We start from the raw sequence: 7,214 nt of genomic DNA on the forward strand, positions 1-7,214 counted from the left end.
CGGAGAGGGTGTGGAACCCCTTGGCTTCAACTCCCCACTCCCGCCCCCACGATGAGCGGGTCATCTGCATGGCTACACCTCTACTCCCAGGGCTCATCCCGCCTGATGGGGCTCACCGGATCCCTAGAGCTAGGTTTCAATTTTCACTCACTCTCATTTCCGTGGCCTCTGTGCATTCGCGCTACGGTGCCTTGGCGGCCACTAGCAGTTTATCCTGGAACTCAATGCCAGCAAGGAGAAATCTGACACACAGGTTGGGGATCCTGGGGTCACTGCAGAGCACCTTAACACCTCAGCTAGCGCATCCTTTGTCTTACAGCCAGCGCCCGGAGATTCACACCCTGAGGCCACCCAGAGGAAGGCTCACCTGACTGGAAAGCCAACTGCAGTGCTCCAGCTTCAGTTTTTTCCACCTCTGGCACACTAGAGCCCTTGGGGACCATAAAGGTCGACTTCCACAAGTTATTCTGCTGCTGCCCAGAGTAGGGAAGGCTCTTCCCCAAGGTTACCCAGAGGCAGATTAGGAATCCAGAACCCCAGGCTTCTTACCCACCTATGACTGCTTTCATTTTCTTCTCTGGGAAAATACCTGTTTCCATAGTTTAACCCTCACCCAAATTTTCCATCTTCAACAGAACAATGGAAGGAATCTCCAGAGGGTCTCCAAAGCCCTCCCCCCCACACCTTTCCCCCAGCCTTTTGTGAACCTGGCTTTGTTCAGGCCCCTGTCCGTGGATATTTAGAGAAAAATCTTGTCTGGACCCAGGCCTAGGTCAGGTTGAGGACAGAGTAAAGCAGCCTCTACCAGCCCTCCTGCTACTATGTGTGAGGTGTGGAATGTGGCAGGGGTCCACCCAAACTTGGATCTCTAACCTGTGGACATCAAATGGAATTTATGGCTGCCAGAGCTAGGTGAGCTGAGGAAACTAAGAATTCAGTTTTACCACTAGCTCAAGAATATCCAGAAGGCCCAACCCTATAACTCTGTGAGGATAGGGAGAAGAATTAGAAAACAATGCATGTGCTTATTGAATTGCAGGAGTGTTCTGCTCTACTGGGTACTGTTTGTCTTGAAAAGATCCAACTGCTGGAATGTTAAGAGGTGGATTGCTGCCTCTGCATGAAGAGAGCACTGATATGGCTGCTAGGGATTAGGCTCCAGCTCCCACTCAGTGTTGCTGTGACATTTTGACCAATTTATTTTCTTCTCTGGGCAAGTCTATCGCCCCATGTCCACAAGAATCAGGTAAGACTTGTCAGGATCCCTTGATCTCCTTGAGATCTGACAATTCAACCCAATTCTTTCTATAATCCATGGTGTTTCATGATTTTCCATGACATTCTATACAACTCCAACAAAACTCAACATTGAACATCAGACCCCCATCCTAGTCTTGAATCTAAATAAATGTCCATGAGTGGGGAGCTGCTGCTGGCTTATTATGCAACTTTGGCATAATCTCTTTGAAGAGATTCCTTTTCCACAGGGTGCAGGAGGCATCAGGGTATGTGCCTCCTCCCTAGCTTCAGTTTCCCTCTCTGGATAGCTAAGACTATAATGTTTCCCTAGAGCTGTCCTTTCTTGGTTGACAAAGTTCTGATTCTCATGTGTTAGGATTAATCTTTAAGTGTCTTTTCTTTTCTAATACCTCCATTATTGGTTTCTCCACCCCTTCATGCCTTTGGTTACTTGCCATCTGCTGACTCACATTTCACTCAGAACCTTGATTCTCTAAATTAAGGCAAGATTACAGTTTAGAGAAGGCAGTTTCCTAATCTGGAGCCCTGGGAAACAAAAGGTTACAATAGTTTGAGCAGTGGGACCAGGGAGAGAGTAAATGTGTAAAGTAGTCAGGTGGCAGGCTTAAAATGATCTTGGGCACTGTTGCAGTGCTTCTGCCACAGGGGCTAGTCTTTCATGCTTTTTGCCAGACACCAAACATTCTCTCATGCCGTTGAGCTTTAGCGTTGATAGACATTGGACTGAGCCCAAAAGAAATAGGACTTCAGGAAAATAAAAATACTCTTTGAAATGCTAAAGAGGCCTACCAGTTGGGCATGCCTCTTTGTGGTTCTGACAGTGCATGGAAAGCCCAAATGTGTGCATAAACTTGTGCATCAAAATCCTCATCACAGAGGGAACCCTCTAAGGACCCCATCCCACAAGCTGACTGACATATGATGAACTTGTTTGGTCAGGATAGGCATTGGGAATCCTCCTGCTGCTCAGTAGGAGCTTGTAGCTGCAGTGAAAAATCCATGAGAACATATGTGTGGGCTATGTGGAAGCAATGCCATAAACTCAAGTAGACAGACTGGGCCACATGATTATATGACTGTATCTTTCTTCACCAATTTTTCTATAAGTACCTCCTCTATGCTAGGCCTTGTGATAGGAATTGAAAGGAGGTAACTTTTGGGAGCAGGATGATAATATTTAGGGGAGACTTGGGGTTGGGGTTCTAAGAGGAGCTGAGAGCTAGGTTAGAGGTCTGACAACAGTGTTCTGGAGCATTACAGATGAAGAGATTCCTTTTCCTCAGGGTGCAGGAGGCATCAGAACAACATTCCATGGAGCCTTGATGATTGAGTCAATTCAGAAAAGTAGGGGCAGGATCCCTTCCCAAGCCAAAGCCCATTAGTGAGAGGATATAGTGAGTTTGTCAAAAGATAAGATTCTGGATGGCTGTGGCTAAGTATTTGTGTAGTGTGAAGAGGAAGAGCTGGAAATGAGATTAGAAATATAAGTCTGGGAACAAAGTATAAAAGACCATGACTACTTAGGTAAATTGAAGCTCAACTACCTAAGTTCATCCTTCCTTGGAAAGAAGTATTATGTAGTGGCTCTGCTGTAAGACTGCTTGGGCTTGGATGCCAGCCCTATCACTTAAAAGCAGTATCATCTCTGTGGGTTATTTACCTCTCCAATTCTCAATTTTCTCTTCTGCAAGAAGAGGATAATAATAGTGCCCATGTCACATAATTGTGATAAGAATAAAGTGAGTAGCCCAAATAAAGTGGCACAAAGCCTGGTACGTAAGAAGCTTTCAATAAATGTTGGCTACTGATGCTATTATTATTATTTTATATTGTTGTTCTGATCCAATCTACAGATATTCAATGTTATGGAATTCATAATATGACATTGAAACCACTTTTTGATATAAATACACAAGAGCCTGTGATTTCTTATGCACAGATTCCTTTTGATTGTCCAGACCAAGACTAAGTTTTCCCAGGGTAGAGTTTTTTGTTTATTTTTATATCCTCAGCACCCAACAAAAATTTTAGCATAAACTTGGTGGTGAGTATATATTTGCTGAAAATAGTTAAATGAGTCCTTTTCAGATCTAATATCAACTTTAGGTGCCAGCATCCACCAGGGAAGTGTGATGTTGATTCTCACTAAGCACCCCTTTGTGCTCAGCCCTGTGTTAAGATCCAGAATGGTTAACTGCACACAGTTTCTGCCTTCAAGGGCAACCAGTGTAGTGGAGGAAGAACAGTTCATCAGACCAATGCCCTTCAGTTTCTGACTTGGGCAAGACACTGCTGGATGGTTTTGCCATCCACTGAACTGAGGAATATAAAAATAGGGTTAGAAAAATGTAATGACTCTGTTTAGGACATTCTGAGTTTGACATGTCATAAATCCCACTTCAGGGATTTTGCATTTGCTATTCCCTCTGCCTACAATGTCTGTCTTCTGAATATAGACATAGGCTATACCTAATTTCCTACAGGTGTCTGCTCAAATATCACTAATAGTGAAACCTTCCCTAGACACTTAATATATAAAGTAGCAATCCCCATTCCCAACCTCCTTCATTCTCCAATCCCTTGATTGGCCTTTTATCTTATCCATAGCATTTACCACCTCCTGGCATATTATTTCCTACTATTTATTTATTTTAGTGCTTTTTTTATTGTCTGTTTCCTATCATAATAATGAAAGCTCTGTGAGGAATAACAGACAATGAACAAAACACATATGTAAAATATACACCATGTCAGATCGTGATAAATGGTATAGAGAAAAATAAAGCAAGAAGGGTACTCCCTGTACCAGTACCAGTACAGGTGTATTATTTTAAATGAGGAATTTGGGGTAGTCCTCACTGAAATGGTGACATCCAAGCAAAGGCCTGGAGGTACTGAGAGAGCAATCCATGAGGATATCTGGAGGAAGAACATTCCAAGCAAAGGGACAAGTACAAAGGACCTGAGGTGGTGACATGCTGGTATGGTAAAGGAATAGCAAGATAGCCAAGGCAGATGGAACAGAGTGAGGGAAGGGGAAAGTGGTAGGAGAGGAGGTCAGAGAGGACATGGGGGGCAGACAGTCATGTTTTGTGAGTCATCTAAAAGACTTTATACTTTGCAAAATTTTGATCTGGGGAGTCCTTAGTGAAACATCTAGGGAACTTAAACAGCAAGAGTAAAAGCAGGGAGGCCAAGAAGGGGACTCCATTAGCAATCCATCTAACAGATGATGGTGGCTTAGATTGGGATAGAGGCAATGGAGGTGGTGAGAAGTGGTTGGACTCTGGATGTATTCAGAAGGTAGAACTGGCTGGATTTGGTGACAACACTGCAGATGAAGAGTATGAGAGAGAAGAGTAAGGAATAGGAGCCCATAAAGTCCTGAGAGGAAGGGATTGTCAGAATGACACCAGAGCCCAGAGAGCTGGCTCTTTTGGGAGTCGAGGAAGGTACTGTGGTTTTATGAGAGATAGTTTTGCCAAGAGTGTATGTATCAGATTCTGCCCAGAGGTCCTGCAAGATAGAGGTAAAAAATATGCCATTGAATCTGGTTACCGTTGATGGGGACAAGGCATTTCAGGGCAGGGCTGAAGGGATACACAAGACTGGGTATTTTCTGAATATCCAGAAAATGGTCAGTGAGGAAAAGGAGAATGGAATACGGCCTCCTTGTTCCAGAAGTTTGATTCAAAGAGGTGGTGGCTAAAGGAGGCCCTGGGATTCAGGTTTGCTTTTATAAGATGGAAGGATGTGAGTTTGTTTATGTGCTGAGGGGAAAAAAAATCAATCAAGTAGAAGTTACAGGAAATAGGACCATTGATAAGTGAGGGTCCATGGATAGGGGTGAGGGATAGAATCCACTGCCCCTACAGATGACTTAGTCCTGGCTGGTAGAAGGGACTAAGACAAGAGGGAAGGATGGGCAGATTCAGTAGATTTGTTATTGGAAAGAGTTTAAGATGTCACACTTAATGACCTCTACCTGCTCTAGAATGTGGGAGACAAAATCCCCAGCTGACAATGAAAGGAAAAGCACTAATATGGGAGGTTCAAATAAGGTTGTTAATATTGGATAGGTTTCAAATAGCTACTGTAGAGAATGGAGAAGTTGATTAAAAAAGGCCCAGCTGGACTGTCACTGAGGAATGGAGAGCTACACCCTTCTGTAGCTTTGTGACATCCTGCTTAACTCAACTGTGTAACCTTGAGCAAGTTACTTAATCCTACTGAGCCTCAATTTCCTCAACTATAAAATGGGCATGAAAAAAACAAAGTAATTGAACTAAATGAGTTAATCCGTGTAAAGCAATTACTAAGGACACTGCCTGGCAGAGTGCTTGATAACGATTCTTTAGAATTCTTTTTCTTTTAAATTTATTATTAAAATTATTTTTTATTAAAATCATAATTATATACATTTATGGGGTATAATATGATGTTTTATATATATGTTATATATGTGTGTATATATAATACTTATATGTGTGTATATACATACATATGTGTGTGTGTGTGTATATATATGATGTGGCTTGATTAAATAAAGCTGGTTACCCTACTTATCTATCGTTTTTTATGGTGATGCATTCAAAATATAAAATGCATTATTGGGCAGGCCAGGGAGGCATGACCCGGGCTGCTGCATTCAGCCTGACCATGGCAATGGTGCCCCTGAAAGTGCATATCACTGGCCAGGGGAACTGGGATTCAGCTGTTGCAAAAATAACTGGTAATAATGTCAAGAAACTTCAGAAGTTTGCTCCTACCATCAAGATGTGGGTCCTTGAAGAAATGGTTAATTGGAGAAAACTGACAGACATCATAAATAATGATCATAAAAATGTAAAATGTCTTCCTGAAGACAAACTGCTAGAAAATGTTGTGGCTGCCCAAAATCTCAGTGAGGCGATGCAGGATGACCAGCTAGTGTTTGTCATTACCACCACCCCACCCCACCCCAGTTCATCCACAGAATCTGTGATGAGATCACTGGGAGAGTGCCCAAGAAAGCGCTGGGGATCACCCTCATCAAGGGTATAGATGAGGGTCCTGAGGGGCTGAACCTCATCCTCATGTCTGACATCATCTGAGAGAAGATGGCCATTGACATCAGTGTGCTGATGGGAGCCAACATTGCCAATGAGGTAGCAACAGAGAACTTCTGTGAGACCACCATCAGCAGCAAAGTAATAGAGAATGGCCTTCTCTTCAAAGAACTTCTGCAGACTCCAAATTTTCAGATCATTGTGGTTGATGATGCACTGTTGAACTTTGCGATACCCTTTAGAACATAGTGGCTGTGGGAGCTAGGTTTTGTGATGGCCTCCAGCATAGAGACAGCACCAAAGCTGCCATCATCTGCCTGGGACACATGGAAATGATTTCTTTCACCAGAATCTTCTGCAAGGTCCAGGTTTCTGCAGCCACCTTTCTGGAAAGCTGTGGAGTAGCCGACTTGATCACCACCTGCTATGGAGGGGGAAACCACAGGGTGGTGGAGGCATTCACCAAGACTGGGAAAACCATTGAAGAATTGGAGAAGATGTTGAATAGACAGAACCTCCAAGGGTCTCAGACTTCTGCTGAAGTGTTCCGCATCCTCAAGCAGAAGGGACTGATGGGCAAGTCTCCCTTGTTCACTGCAGTGTATCAGATCTGCTATGAAGGCAAACCCATTCAAGAGATGTCGTCTTGTCTCCAGTGTCATCCAGAGCATATATAAAGTGAATCATACAACTTGCTGGGGAAAATTCTGCCTTTTTAATCCGTCTTTTGGATTCATATAGAAACTGGGACATGACAACATGATGTTTGCTTGACTGTAATCCCATCATGGATGTTTGTGAACTTTTACAGGTTCATTTTTGAATTATGAGAGGGAATTCATTGGCTAAGATACACTGGTCAACAACCAAACACACATATGAATGTGTGAGTGTGTGTTTAGTTCT

General features: G+C 43.2%; 1 pseudogene; it reads left to right on the forward strand.

Moving 5' to 3' along the window:
• The first annotated feature begins 5,919 nt into the window (after positions 1–5,919).
• On the forward strand, positions 5,920–6,985 carry LOC128578491 (glycerol-3-phosphate dehydrogenase 1-like protein; annotated as a pseudogene).
• Positions 6,986–7,214: the final 229 nt, after the last annotated feature.

This window comes from Nycticebus coucang, chromosome X (genome assembly GCF_027406575.1).
Source record: "Nycticebus coucang isolate mNycCou1 chromosome X, mNycCou1.pri, whole genome shotgun sequence".
Lineage (NCBI taxonomy): Eukaryota > Metazoa > Chordata > Mammalia > Primates > Lorisidae > Nycticebus > Nycticebus coucang.